The sequence below is a fragment of the Haliaeetus albicilla genome, chromosome 5, assembly GCF_947461875.1.
Source record: "Haliaeetus albicilla chromosome 5, bHalAlb1.1, whole genome shotgun sequence".
NCBI classification, from domain to species: Eukaryota; Metazoa; Chordata; class Aves; order Accipitriformes; family Accipitridae; genus Haliaeetus; species Haliaeetus albicilla.
In genome coordinates this window covers 8,537,766-8,551,651 of record NC_091487.1, presented here as the reverse complement: position 1 = coordinate 8,551,651, position 13,886 = coordinate 8,537,766, and the positions used below count along the sequence as shown (strand labels likewise).

Sequence of the window (13,886 nt, the reverse complement as noted above, 5' to 3'; positions counted from 1 at the left end):
CCCTCAGACCCAAGTGAGCTCTGCCTGAGCAGCCAATTGAAAGCCATGTTATCACATTAGCCTGGTGCTGATTCAAAGTCAATATACTGCTCCCAGGAGGCTTTTCTGCTGGGGCTTGGCACTGGACGAATGCAGGCACACAGCTGTCGGTGGGCATGGAGCACAGGCAAGAGCCGTCTGCGGTATCTCAGTGCGTGGCACACCGACGTACCCGGACCTACCTGCAGTACACTATGTAGGTGCATGCCTAGGCTGGTCTTTAAGTTACAATAATCCTAACCAAAAAAACGTTTTGATTTGCCGCGCTCGAGTCCTTTCACCATAATCTATGCTGTTGCTTTGGCCTGGCACAGTCTGAAGCACCTGCACAGTATGAATGTAGAGCCCTGCCAGTCAGTGCCGGCAGTATTTCACTCCCAGTGAGTGCTGCAGTACGTGGCTTCACCAGCTGAAAGGCACTGGACGACTGGTAAAGCTCAGGACAACCTCTGATCTCTTGGCTGTCCCTCAAGCTGTATTATCTCTGCAAACATGCGCTTCCCTTAATCTCTATATAATCTTTTCCCAGACAGAGTAATTAAAAAACAGTTCCACGTGTTTTCCCCAGCTTCTTTTAGCTAATCATTTTGCAGCCTCCCCCCCTCGTGCCCACAGTCTGTAAATTTTGTCCTGCGATTTTTTTTTTTTCTGATCAAACTTTGTACTCCTCTGTCAGCTCTGCTCTTTATACAAAACTTTTTTCAGGTGAAACGCTCTCTTCTCCCCTCTCCACCTCATGAAGCTTTATTCCCATGCCTGAAGAGCCCTTTGTGGAAGCAAACTCTGATCCCAGCCCTGTGTGGTTTTTAAACACTTACCTCCATGAATTTCTATCATCTGCTTTCAACTCACTGTGCCCAGATGCCGGAGCAGAGAGCTGCAGTACACGAGCAACCAGAGGTGGGATCTCCACGCCAGGGCTGTTTCCTGACCTGTCGCAGGTCTGGGTGCACGAAGGGATTTCGGTAGGATGGCTGTCAGTGAGTGCAAGCCCTGGCAGAGGAGGCATCACCCAGATGGGCATATCAAAGCGACAGCCCAGTGCCACTGCGGGAGGCAGCTGGACACCTCTCCCAGCCTTGCCCAGCCACTGGGGCCAGGGCCACCTCCTGCCCATGAGGGTCCTGCTCTTCTCCCAGCCCTTGGAGATACCCACTGCAGAGGCTGCGGCTGTTGGCCACGGGAAGATCTGATATGCTTTCCGTAAGGTCGGTATTTCTGTTAGCAGACATTCCTCCTGAAAGCTTCTCTCTTGTCATCTTCAGCGTTATATTCTTCTTTGGTTTTATGCCTTTGTGAAATAGTTTCATGCTAAACATGGGAAACATGCATGCTGTGGTGTGACTTTTTTACTGTTTTGCTATAGTTAGAGGACATGTACAGGACGTTGACATCAATTTTCAAGCACAACAAACAAATGTTGTTATAACCCTATATTCTTGATTTTATTTGGCGTGCAGCTAGACCGTATGGGGAAGAGTGTGAAAACAGCTTTTGCAGAGTATCAATTTTGTTTTATCAAGGACTGTGCTGGCAGTTTATACTTCATATTTGAATTGTTCATGGTAAGGAAACATCAGTGGATTCAATGTAGTAATATTTTTCTACATGGGTGCCAAGGTTCCCGCGTCTGAAAGGCTACATCGAAAGTATTCACAAATGCAGGTATTCATTGATAACAGCTTTTCTGGCACTTTTCATCAGTTGATCTACAAAGGAAATCAGTGTCCTTATTTCCCTATTATTGATATAGAAGCACAGAGAGGAAAAAGGACTTGATAAGGTTTATGCCTGCTAACAACATAATGGCTTGCAGAGGTGTTGAAGACTTCTGGCTCCTCTGGATGTTATTTGGAGTTGAGAGCCCTGGAGGCCCATTAAGCAACTATCAACCTTGACGTCAATAATTTCTTTACGTTTCAATCTATTTATTGTCTTTACAGAGAGTATTTCAACACTAAGAAAAGAAGCTGTATCTTAATTCTATTAGCAGTTGTTTCGCAGGCTTCTCAAAACTCATTTCAAACCTTTTACGACCTTGCCAAGATTCAGACATATTCAACTTTTAGCACCGAGTGCAACCCCCATGACTCCAAAAGGATGCGTGAGCACGATGCATAAAGATAAGTCCTTGCCGAATCACAGCACTAGTCAGTATCTTCACTGGAAATTAAACATTTCATGGTGAGGTATTACAAAGAGGTATTCTTTTGTAATTATGAATTTGGGAGCATAGTGTGGCTGCTTTAATTCAGAGATCACTTCATACTGAAAACCTCCACAGACTGTCTTGTAAGAAATAACCCTTAAAGTAAAAGGTGACATTTTCTAAGTTTTTTTTAAGTGCCACCCAGGTTCATGCATACAGGCTTCCTCCATCTCTGCATGAAGAGAGTACTCAATTAGTAACTGTATGTGGCCAAAAAAAGCAGCTGAAACCAGAAGGCTATAAATGACTATTTATACAAACTTTTTAAACTTCAGTTTTTAAACCATTTAAGCCAAAATATATAAATCAAGCCAGATTTGTTGAACACATGGCTGAGGTTCAGTGATACAGATCATAAAACTTAGCCAGGCTTACACAGAATCTGATCTGAGTTTCAGATTTGTGATTTACGCTGGTTTCAGGTTTTCTTGCAAGTACTTTGCATGCCCTAACAAATACAACTGCATTTTAGTTTTCACAGTGTCAGGGTCCTTCATGCACCAACACACTCTGCAACCTCTTTCTCCTGCTCCAAGGGGTTTGGTGCCTGTGTTCAGGGCCAGCTCTTGTAACCTGGGACAAGACCGCAGAGAAAAGAGCTGTGTGAAGTCTCCTCAGGCTGGGGTATGCCTGGCCTTGTGACTGATCCTGCCCTTGCCTCCTTGATTTGCCTTCCTGGCTTGAACGTGGCCCTACCTCCTTGCTGTGCCTTTGCCCAGCCATCGTTGGGCTGCAGCTCATCCCAGCTGCCATCATCGGGGCTGCCCTGCTCAGCTTGTTGGGGTGCTGCAAGACTGCACCCCAACAGACATTGAGCTCGTATTAAGAGAGCCTGACGCGTGGCTTTTCCAAGCACTTGTTTCAAAAATCAAACCAGCTCGTTAAATTACAGAAAAAACTACTGCATCTTCATTAAAAATCTTGCAGGCAGTTGTCATTTAAACAATAGGGTCCACCACTTGGGTAAAGGACTGTTTGCCAGGATTTCACTGAACATTATATTCAACAGCAGCACGACCAAGAGTTTCTTGCACCATCTAGATGCCATTTCTTGCTGGGTACAGAAGTCCCAGTCCCATTTTAGTGAGGGTTTTGTTGGAGGGGGGTGATTTTGTTGAGCTAAGGTGGTGTTCTTATTAAGTCTGCACCTGAAATAGGGCTGTTTGTTAGTCATTGCTTTACCATGTTTGTCTTGTTCTCTCCGTTATTCTTTGGACACAACACAGAGCAAGCTGCTACTAGCATGAACGCCAAATCTTGCAGACTCACAAGGCTGGAAATTTCTCTAGGACAGAACGGTAAACTCTATTTACATACTGGATAATACTCAGAAAGCTGCGATTCTATCCACGAAACTTTAACATTTTAGTTAGGCTTTGTTTATGATTTGGTTGTGTAAATTATATTGAATAATTATTTTCATACTCATTCAAGGACATATGATATGTCCTCAAGCAACTGTGCCACTCTGACTTTGTGTCTCCAGTTTCTTAATGAAGTCCAAGTTCACTAGGAAAAATGAGGAAGAGTCCTGTCCTAGGTAGGACTTAGAAGCTATATCCCACAAAGAAATGACTCTACTAAGGGAGTGATTCTGTCTGGATTTTTTTTTTCCAGAACAAATCCAATTTTGCCCTTGTTGCTCTTATTGTCAGGAGGACTCTGTCAGTGCTTTCCTTCAGCTGGCACTTAAAGGGTGAGAAAAATACAGTGAAATATAGTAACATGGCCCTGGTACTACCATATGACCAGAAGCGTGAGCACTCCACCAGTGCTGGTAGGATTAAAGAGTAGGACAGAAGTGGTTGTACAGTCTGCGGCTGCAGAAGCTCTGCCAGACACACTATGTACACAAAACCAAAGAGACTTTTAAGAGTTCTCCTGACTGCATACATGGGTTAAGTATTGACCAAACAAATGGAGGGGAGAAAGTAGACAGAGCTAATGATAACAAGGCATATTAAAAAATGTGTGCATGCATACGTGCACATCTATATCCGGATATACAGAGGTGGACAGCAGGACAGTCGTAAGGCAAAACCACATTACAGAAAGTGAGCATTTTCAGCCTACAAGAAATAAGGAGAAAAATACTCGATTAGCCAGAAAAACCACAAAATTTAAGATGAGGTGAGTGCGACAACTTCAGCCCCTTCATGAATAGTGTTTTGTCTTCCTTTGTTGTCTGGCTAAGCTGGTTTTAAAAGCCCCTTCATCAGCAGTATGTAGTTTCTAGGACAATAAAGGTGCAAAACTAAACAATCCTTAGAACACTCAGGCTCTTAACTGATTAACCTATACTGCAAGTTCCTCCAGTCATGTTTAAACAATTTTTTTTCTAAAATACAGTGATCAAAAAGATATGTAGTCTCCCACTGACTCCAAAATTAATAACTTCTTTAAAAAATGCTTCTCTTGCTATACATCATATTTTATTGCTTGCTTTTCAGAAGCCAAAGCAGATCACAAGAGTGGTACTAGAAGATGTACAGGCAAACTAACGCAGAGCTCCTTCATCCTAAAGTTATGCTTTAAGCATGGTTGCACCACAGCTCTGTGAATCAGCAGTCTTGCATTCCTGGCCAATTTCTACCATTTACATATCCTGACTCCAAATCTACAGCTGCTTAACTTTTGTTGTGTGACTAATCTCACTGAACTCCAAGGGCAGGACCTAGGAGGCCTCCAATACAAGTACTGCAACTCCCAGTACCTGTTGATTCAGATCATCTCATCAAGTCCCTCTGCTCCCTTTTCAGCCAAAGCAGTTAAGCTCCATCAAATGCGTATCTCCTACATCCCAATCACCAAAGTGCAAGACATGTGCTGTCTTCCTAGATCTCTTTCTAGCCCTCTGCGTTTTACAGCCAAGTCTAAATTCAGGAGGAGGGATGGAAGATGCAATGCCCTTGATTATGCCATAACCTAGTGGCTACAGCAGCCTTCTGAGTCATCAGTGGGTTGCCACCCATCAGGCCAAGGTGAAACTGAATTTAAATTTCCCACTCCCTAGTTGACTACGCTTATTAAGCTGTTATGGGAAGGATACGCTCTGGTGCTTCTCTTCCCTCACCCTTTTCACAGAAGCCTGTGGTTTCTCTGTGAACAACACTGGACTCAGCACTACGAGGCTCCAGGCGTGCATAGCAGAGTAGGCTTCTCCAGGGATTCAGGTGGAATACAGACATCTCTTTGCTGTGTTCCTGAACCATGGCAGGATTCAGCCGACAGCCTGGCCCTACCCGTCACTGCTGCCTGTGCAGTCATGGGCACTCCAGTTTAGTGACTGGGGGAACTGCCAGCACAAATGAGTAGGTGGTAGGAATTTTTACATACCTCTAGGGTCAGACAGTTGTCACAGCAGATTTATAGGTAGTTTTCTTGAACTTGGCCAAATGAATCCATCGGAGTCCCATTTCTGGTGCCCAAAGTAAATATTGTAGAACCTACCCATCATGACAATGCACTTCTTATTTGAGGACTTGGATATCTGAGGGCAAGTCATATAACCCTATGTATTTTAACTCACCACCCCTAAAATTTTAATTACTTACCTCATGATGATATTTTAAGGGTTAATTTACATTTGAGGGAATATCACAGACACCCACATAATTCTGAGAACTTTCTGTGTAATTAAGAAAAGCAGCATGTGCATGCTACCCTGAGAGCGAGAGCCTGTAGAACTACCAGTTACATTCAAAATACTTGTCATACAGGTTCTGAATTGCCCTGGGATGCATGGGTTGCATTATCTGGAAAAGGGTGCAGCGGTAAGGCAAGCAAGTTGTTCCAAGTATCATCATGTGTGTTGAGCATACCTAGCCTTTTCCCTGAGACCCTCCCCAGGACTGGGAGCACATAATATCCCGACGATGGAAGACCAAGGGAGGTGGCTCACTGGCATTTTCAGAAGATTGAAAGAAGGCGGCTCTTGGTGATGTTGTGGATGTTTTCAACCCACCTGCAACAAACAGGACAATAGTGAGAGTGAATTAATATTGGCTATCACATTGTTAAAAGGGCTTAGAAAGGTCCTTCCCAGGCAAGAGCTCTGACCACTAGGCATTTACATCAAAACTGGGCATTTACTCCTGTAAAAAAGTGAGATCTACCCAATTATTTATAAAAATACTCGTAACTGACTACCATCAGTAGATCGTGTATCACATATAATTCAAGGTATCTCACTTCTAGTCCTGCCTGAGGTGTGGGATGGAGTTTCAGAACCATCCTTGCATTTGGTTTGTTATCAGCTACCTCCAAAGAGCTCTCTCATCAGCCTATAGACTTCCTGGTCTGTCTGTCAAAGTATCTGCCTTTTCCACTGAATTGCACAAGGAGCACAAGGGCTTAGTTTTGGCCTCTAGACTGCAGTTTGAAGGTTAGGAGTTAAAATGAAAATACTACACAGCTTAACATGCTCACACATATTTTTTATTGGCTGCAGATCAGGTCTTCATTCTAATATGGACGACCTCATTTGTAATAAGAGCTATGGTTACAAATGGTGCTCCTGAAACCCAAGAGAATTCATAATTAGTATGAATTATGAACATATTCCCCAAATTGTGGCTTCTTTTCCACCTCCGAATGGAAAATGAACAAATGTTGTTAGAAAGAACCTTAGGGAAGCTTTCACTCGTCCTACTCTAATGATGACTAACTTGACACACCCTTAACATGAATTAGCTCCATTACATAATCTTGGCAATTTGGGATTTTCCAAGAAAAAAAGTCCAAAACTGATTAAAACATGCACCTGTATGGGCTAAGGCAAATTGCCATCTGCTGTAGATCTTATACTTCACATCCCGATTCTTTTATCATATCAAATCTGTCTTCCCTAGTGATCTATTTGGCACGTACATGCTTTGCCTAGTTTCCTGCACATGAACTTTTGAGCCTGATGGTAGGATTTGAACATGCTGCCTTTCTCCTCCCTTTCATGTCCTAGGATGCCACGTGGTAAACTCTCTGCTCCTGCTATTCAGGTTGATTCCCACGATTTCCTTCCCATTACTTTAGTGTGGGGTGCATCCCTTTGATGAGTTTGAGTAATCAGAATGCATCTAGCCTCTAGAAAAGGCACTTTTTTCTTTTTTCCATGAAGCTGTAACTCCTAGGATGTGATCACCTTGTCTCTGACGGGGGTCCTGGGCGCCCCCCAACTCTGCAATGCCCTATGGAGAGGCTTGTTTTCATCCTTGGACTGGGGATATGTTCTCTGAACTGGCCCATCAGCGAGCAGGTTCTGCCGCTGGGGAACCGGGAGCTGGGATCCCTGCTGCTCTCGACGTGCTCCAGCAAGAAGCTTCCTGCTGCCAAGAGTTCTCAGCAGTTGTTTGCCCCTGCAGCACAGTTGGCTTGCAGACACGGATGTAACTCCCACTCCTGCACACAAAATTCGATCCAATATGCAATAATTGCAGTTGATGCAAGTCAGCATGAAAGAACTTATTCCTTTCTTAAAGGACAAATATCTTTAAGGGATCTGCAGAAATTACAGTGATAAAAAGGCTGCAAGTATTGTATAACCACAGAAGTTCAGATGATGTGTGGAAGAAGGAACCCTCTAATTCTGGGCTCTAGGTTGATGAAGAGCTACACACAAGTTTTGGTTTGTTTTTTTTTTTTTTTATTTTATTTTATCCCTCCTCTGTTGTCTTGCTAGTAATAAAATATAGCTATAAAATAATGCAGTGATGGTACCCAAACAGGTGCATGCACCGGGTTAGTAACTTGTCTCTTCCATAGACAAACGCTGTAAATAAAGGAGAGCATGGGAATGAAGGCACAGTCAGCTTTTCCGAGTAAAAACAAGCAATTCTGCAATTTAATCCCTGGTAGCCAAAGTGAAGAAACACTTCCAGAAATGGGAGTTTCACACCCACAACTAGGTATTATTAAGCTTTTGAAAAAGCAGGGATCTAAACCTCCTCCTATTTTTTGATTTCTTGTTTCTGAAAAAAGAGCAAACAAACCCTACCCACACACAAAGCAACCAACTTCTCTCCCACCTTCCCAAATTTAATTGTTTTCAGTTCAAAAACCTGGGATGAAGAGGCAAAAAGACCAAGGGTTTGTTCTTGCCTTAAGATTTGTTAGTCTCTCTGAGACACCACAGGGAAAGAAAATCTCCATTTTCCCACCATATAGACAGCAGATTACAACATTAAAAAATTAAAATTACAGGAACCTGGGAAAACGGAAGAAATGGAAGTATAATGAAACTGTTACAAAATCTGTATCTCCTTCCCAGTTGAAAAATGAAGGGGGTGGTAATTAGCATTCCACTCCCTCATAGAGTTGTTCTCAGGAGTTGACAATTAATGATTGTAAGATACTCTCATGCTATAATTGAGGACATATAATAATTTAAGATAACATAAAAAATGGAATAATCTCATTTTTTAACATAATAGAAACACTCCTTAAATAACGTCATCTTATCTGAATTATGTTTGAAATGGCATGTGACATGGTTTAACGCATGGATTTAAGTTCACAGAAGAATGAATAGACTATAACAACTGCATTCCTGGAATGACTTTACAGAGGACATCCTATCACTGCAGTCTCTTTTATTACTTGTTTTCAACCTTTTTATTCTTGTTTGTTATAACAAATCACATTGTACACCTTGTATCTGCATACAATTACCTGGTCACTAAAATTCTGTGCCTTTCCAAGATTATATGCCAATATAGACACATGGAGAAAAAAATTAAAACCAACCCAAGCAGCTGGGCAGATTCCATAATGATGGGCATACTCGGCCCTCATCTAAATGGGGTGGCAGTATGATAAGAGGTACGTCTTGTGACATAAGAACATGTGCTGCTGTGCCACCCTGTGCTAAAGTAGGGACACAGCAAAGCCACCTGATTCCATTCCCTGGAAAATCCAGGCCTGTAACTCTGAAGCTAAACATCCACCATTTAAACAAAGCTAAGTTAATGTTATTTGGGCCTTCATGTTTCAGTTTATCTGGTCTGCCGATGGATCAGATTTCTGAGGTATGCCGTGACCTTCCCCTATCATACGCAAATGCTACAGCAATTTAAGAGTGTGTGAACAAGGATACTTGCCTAAAGAATTTAACAAATTTACAAAGGCAAGTAATACAGGGAAAGTGTTATAAAACCAAACAAAAAATCAAAAAGGCAATCTTACATATGGAACTTTGAGCATTATCCTGCAGAAATAAATGCATAACCAGGCTAAATTGAATTCAGGGGATTGCAGCAAGTCATTGAACTAATTTTTATTGCAGTTGGTGAAGTTTTTAGCATAGCAATCAGAATATCAACAAGGAGGAGACAAGAACCAAGCCTTATTCTTTCCAAACGACTTTTTTTTACCCATGGAGAATAACACAGTTGTTAGACCTTAGATAAGAGACGTGCTACACTGGTTCATTAAATACATTTGTACTAAAGATAGCTAAATTCTTTTAAGTTCTATTGAAAAATCTATCACTGGAATTCATGATTGGTAACTTGTACAGAGATAAGCTCTATTTTAATACCTTAAATTGATTACTAAGAAAGTATTGTGCAGAACTCAGCAATGACCAAGTACAGCGTAAGTGAGCTGAAAACCCTTCAGTATGTTCTTTCTCCCACTGCTGTAATGGAACATTAGCACTTCCCCAGTGGTCATTCACTGAACTACTGCAATAGCTCATACTCAAGAACAAATTAAAGCACTCTCGGTTTTTTTGCTTACAGTAATATGTATTAATTGGAAAGAATATATATTGCCTTATTCTCCCGTGTATTTTTCAAGAGTAAATCCTATGATAAGTACACTCTTGCCTTCTCAAATCTGGGTACTCAGGTCACCAATTTCTTTAAAAAATTATAATAAACCTGGTACGATTAGCACATTTTATTAATTTACATTCAAAATTGTCTAAAATGAAGCCTTCCTCTCACTCCAGGCACTTTAACATCATTAATAATATAACAAAACCCTAGCAGCATTAGAATAATTATTTCAACAGGAAACTAGCCATTCAGACCTCTACAAATACTCCTTTCCACCCTTCATCATGCACTCTTAAATAGTTTTAATCTCTTCACAAAATGCTATCAAACAGATGTCTATTGCACAAAATGATGACCAGATTCAAACTATTTCAGATGATGACAGAAAACAAGTTCCACAATCCTGAAGAATGCCCTGCCACCTGCTCCTTCAGTTATATTAGGAGAGAAAAGCAACTGGCTGCTGATGACTCAGATAAACTGGTCTCCAATTGTTTAAAGCTTTACAAGGCAGAACGAGTACCTTAAATAGACAGTGGTCATCCAAATGGATGCCAAGCAAGATGTTCTGCTTCAAAAAGGAACTCCTGGTTCTGCTCCTATCACTTGGGCAGGGTGGTCACAGCAGTAGCTGTGAGCATGATGTATTCTGCACCTCATCTGCCATCGACTCCCACAGCTGTCTTGTCAGATATTTACAGCCTGTGGGAACACGGCTGCGAGTATGCTGGTTTGCCAGGCATCCTTGAAAATGCATGTTTTACGGGTGTCATGCTCAGACAGCACTTGTGTGGTAAGCTGAAATGTATTCAGAACAGCTATGGGGCCATCTATTGCAGACAGTACAAAGAAACACATTTTCTGGAAAAGTTCCATTATACGGTGCACTCTACAGTCCTCTTGGAGTGCCCACTGCAATGGTTATTTACTTTAAATGCACAAAGGTAATTTAAAAGCTACTTCAGTATTAATGTCATGTAATTTTCACACTAATAGTTCAAAGTCAAAGTAAACAAGTTTCAACCACACACACAAACACTTTTTGCTTTTTTAAGTTACCAAGTGCATAATATAAAGACAAGTCTCCCTTTATCCTTTGTAATCACTGTGATTTTTTTTTCCTGTACAGTTATTCAGATCTCATTCCAGAATTCATCATGAAGTTAATTAACAGATTTCAGTTTGTTCTATGGTTAAGGGGAGATTGTTTGTGGCTTGACTCTGGGAAAATGCACAAAAGAAGGCGGCAGCTTGTTTTTCAGCTCCTGTCTTTGCATTTTCTGCTCAAGAGCCAGGAAAAAGGGAAGCATGTAAATTAGGAAGCACATGTATCTTTCAGGATTAGCATCACACATTTCTCCGAAGGCAGAGAAATGACAGCACACCTTCCATTCTCAAGACAGAAAAACTGATCATGTACCATTTCAGGGGTGGTTTTATCGTGTTTCTCTGCCAAGCTGCTGATCTGAAATCTTATTTATATTTCACTCATCCCTCCTTCAGTAATAGTAGCTCCTCCATTGGTAATTTAATTGTTCATGTTATGATAATGCCTCAAGTGAGGTTAAGACTGGTCGAGGCAAACATATGCAACATATAAATACATATAATCTACAATATAGGAAATCTATCAGGATTCATTTTGTGCATTCCGATTCCCTTGGCCTTGAGGCAATTTTATATAATTGATGTTCATGTTGTGAAATACTTCTTGGAGGATTATTATCCAGACTTTGTAAGAAATTTTCTTGTCAGGATCTATTCTTTCAGAAATTTAAATGGAAATGCAGAGAAATTTTTCCAAGTAATCCCAAGAGTGTAAATGTAGGAAGCAAAAGTCCAAAACCTTTAGATAGTGTCTTAGTAAGTATATTCTGCAGCCAAAGCCTTAATTCAGATCAGCTTTTTTATGGAGCATAAGTATTTCAAGGCAAAAAAAAATTGATTCTAATGTTCATGGTTATTAACGAAATGTCTGCTTCTGGCATTTAAAACTTAAACCATGATGGTCCCACTAAATTAACCTGACACTATGCATATCACGGACCATCAGATTTCAACCTGTAATCATCCAATAAAATAAAGCATAACTTCTGCTTGGCTAAAAAATAATTTTCAGAAATACATCTAATCTTCAAGAGAAGACATAAAGCAATGGAAAATCCTCAGCTTCTCTTGGGAATGTGTTCTGGTGGTTAACCATGTAAAAATGTGCATCTTATTTCCTCTTTGAATTCGTCTGGCTTTTGCCTCCGGCCATTACTTCTTTTTATGCCTTTCTTCAATAGATTAAAGAGCCCTTTAATATTCTGTACTTTCCCCCAGGAATGTTCCTATACGCTACAATCAAGTCACCTCACAATCCTCTTTTAGATAACTCTTAACAGCCTGAGCTCTTAAAACCTCCCAGTGTAATGCATTTTCTCCAGCCATCAGAATATTTTGCTTCACTCTTTTGCTCTTATTTTCCAACGTGCTTCTTAAAAACTGAAAAACAGAACTGTATGCACTACCCTCTGGATGGCATTGTTGAGGCCAAACATGAGAAGCAAAATCAACATTTTTTTATTCCTTTGTTTATACATTGATTAATCCTCTTCTGCCATAGCACCATACAGGAGAGGCCTTATCTGATTGCTTACTTATTCTGACCCTTAAATCCTTCTCAAAGTTATTACCTTTCCAGGATGTAGTCTTCTATTCTGCAGTTACAGCCTCCACACTCGGTTCTTAAGAATGACGGCTTTACATTTGGCTGGATTAAAATTCACTAAGTTTGAATGGGATGCTTCTACAAACCGTTCTGATCAGTGCCCCCTCCTCCTCATTATTTAGGACTCCATTAAACCTGGAGATGAAGTTTTGTAGCAGCAGGTTTAAATCCGTTTCCAAATAATTGCTAAAAATGTCATAGAACACAGGACCTACTATTGGAACCTCTTCAGACACCATCTCTTTCAACTAAGTTTTCCTACAGACTTCCTCTTCTTGAGATCTGGCAGCAAATTCCATTTGCATGGTTTATTGGCACTGCATGCACCCAATGTTCATATCATGCAGCACTAAGTCTGAGTCAAGTATGTCCTCAAAACAGTATTAACAGCTACTTTTACTAAAACACTGTGTAGACTTGTATTATGTTCCTTCCTTTCAAATTTTTATATTTGAATTCCACATCAGATTTTCTATTTTGGTTAGGATAGCTATTAAGCTAACTAGGCATTTGGGTCATATTGCTCACCCTTTTCAAAAATGGCACAAAGCAGCCCATTTATCACTTGTTTCACCTCCTAATTTTAAGGCAAGATACAAATACACCAGAGTATTGGCAAGCCATAGATCAGCATCAGTTGGATAGGCAGAAGCATCAGAGAACACCAGTGACCAAAGCTCGCATTTCTCATGGCATTTCCAGGATGGAAACTGCAGCAACTGTGGACTTTCAAAGTACCCGATCTCAAGTTTTCTGGTCCTGCTGAACTTTATGTGCGTACCCACCAAGGAGGAGGTGTGGAACCTCCTCCCGACTATGGAGAGGCAGGGTAAGGCATGACCCCTTCCCTCAGGCCCAGCAGAAACCTCCCTGAGCAGCTCTCCGCTCCACATCCCTGCGGGTACCCCACCGCCTCCGTCGCTTAACCGGCCTGACCGCTGGGGCTAGGACCGCTCACAGTCTCTGCTTGAAATCAGCTTTCCCTGTCATGTTTACACCACCAGATTTAGGCCCCTGGGGTCGATGCGGGCAGAGGAGGGAGGGCAGGGGCAGCCGGGCGCAGGCCTCGGGGGTGCTGATGTCAGACGCGGTGGCTGAGGTGAGGGCGGCAGCAGGTCACCTTAAGTCAGAAGGAAGGGTAACTAGCTCGGCG

At 41.6% G+C, this 13,886-nt stretch overlaps 1 long non-coding RNA gene across 1 annotated transcript; it reads right to left on the bottom strand.

Annotated features, from left to right (window-relative positions):
- Window positions 1-1,373: 1,373 nt before the first annotated feature.
- Window positions 1,374-7,639, bottom strand: LOC138685397 (uncharacterized). The gene is made up of 3 exons (XR_011324628.1): window positions 6,679-7,639; window positions 6,070-6,212; window positions 1,374-1,748 (listed from the first exon to the last, which is right to left on the bottom strand). It is a non-coding gene; the product is annotated as an uncharacterized lncRNA (long non-coding RNA).
- Between the last annotated feature and the right edge of the window lie 6,247 nt (window positions 7,640-13,886).